The following is a 1,765-nucleotide window of genomic DNA, read 5'->3' on the forward strand; positions in this document are numbered from 1 at the left end:
GGTAGCGTGGCCGAGCGGTCTAAGGCGCTGGATTTAGGCTCCAGTCTCTCTCGAGGCGTGGGTTCGAATCCCACCGCTGCCAGAGTTGACGGAAGTTTTTGTCCTTGGAGCTGAAGTCCAACAGCTCGGGTTGAACGCAGGAGTCTGTGCGGTGTCGCTTTTGACAGACGCCCTTGTGAGAACAGGATATTGCGCTTGACTCATCGATCGACAGTTCCGACACGCCGCAGCAGAAACACGCACCGACCTCCTCAGAAGCCAAGTACGGGACACAGCCCTCAGAGTCCCCTTCCTCCTCCAGTACGTCCCCAGAGTACAGAAGCCAAGACATCTTCTTCGGAGTGGAGAAGCTATGACATCTTCTTCGGAGCCTTCAGCGTACAATCGATGAAGACGAATATCACGCGAAGGCGATCTCCACGCCCCTACTACTTGCCTTCAAAAAACAGAGCAACCTCAAACAGACCATTGTTCGCAGAAAACTGCCCAGCCTGCAAGAGAACAGCGACCACGACACCACACAACCCTGCCACGGCAACCTCTGTAAGATGTGTTGGATCATCGACCCGGATGCCACCATCACACGTGAGAACAGAATCCACCAGGTAGACGATACATACACATGCAACTCGGCCAACTTTGTCTACCTCATACGCTGCTGGAAAGGATATTCCGAATAATGGTACATAGCCGAGACCATGCAGACGCTACGACAACAGATGAATGGACACCGCTCGACAGTCACCCGGTGAGAGTATTCCTGTCGGGAAACACTTCAGCAGTCAAGGGCATTCAACCACCGATCTTCGGGTAAGCGTTCTCCAAGGCGGCCTTCAAGACGCACGACAACGCAGAATCGCTGAGCAGAAACTGACAGCCAATTTCCATACACGAGAATGGCCTCAACCGGGACCTTGGGTTCATGTCACACGACTTGTATCCCCCACCATTTGGCCTGGGCTTGCAAAATCCTACTAACTGGCCTGGCTTGAGCCAATTCACACCGCTTTAACCTGTCATTGTCCCCCTCTCCACTCGCATTGTCTGTACCTGAAAAGACTTGATTCGCTGTTAAAACACGCATTCCAACCATTATCATGCAATTGAGCCTGTGTCTTTCTATGCCCTGTTTCTAAACCCACCTCTCCACTCTCCTGATGAAGGAGCAGTACTCCGAAAGCTCGTGCGACCAAGTAAACTGATTGGACTTTAACCAAGTGTTGCGAGACTCCTTACTGTGAGGGAGATCAACAATGATTTTACTGAATGGCGGAACAGGCCCTAATGAAGGAGCAAATAATCCATTGCAACACCTTTTCCCTATTCTCTGATGTTCTTCTGTTCAGCTCATTGTTCTGAGAACAGATTCAAATGGTTCCTGCTCCTCTCTCTGACGTCAAGAATTGGAGAAGAAAGACACTCGGAGCTGATTGGATGAAATGTAGGATAAAGGAGATGTGAGCTGATTTGGTGTCTCCTACTGGAAAAGAATGAACCAATCACTATTGGGGCCGGATATTACTCAACATCTTCTGAACTCTGAACTGAAACAATTGAGCTTTAACTCATTGAGTTCCCATAGGCATTTGCTGGAGGAACGCTTTTTAATTTGGAAGTACAAGATAAGTTGATACATCAGGTTGAAAGTAACGAATGTGTTCTTGCATTAAGTGGCATGGGTTCTCAATCTAACCATGTGAACCTGCAGCAACACAGTGGAATTGAGTATTGTAGTCAGACCAATTGGAGGCGATATGCTGTCATT

At 49.0% G+C, this 1,765-nt stretch overlaps 1 non-coding gene across 1 annotated transcript; it reads left to right on the forward strand.

The window, feature by feature from the left end:
• On the forward strand, positions 1–82 carry trnal-uag (transfer RNA leucine (anticodon UAG)). Its single transcript has one exon. It is a non-coding gene; the product is annotated as a tRNA-Leu (tRNA).
• Positions 83–1,765: the final 1,683 nt, after the last annotated feature.

The sequence above is a fragment of the Mustelus asterias genome, unplaced genomic scaffold (genome assembly GCF_964213995.1).
Source record: "Mustelus asterias unplaced genomic scaffold, sMusAst1.hap1.1 HAP1_SCAFFOLD_430, whole genome shotgun sequence".
Taxonomy (NCBI): domain Eukaryota; kingdom Metazoa; phylum Chordata; class Chondrichthyes; order Carcharhiniformes; family Triakidae; genus Mustelus; species Mustelus asterias.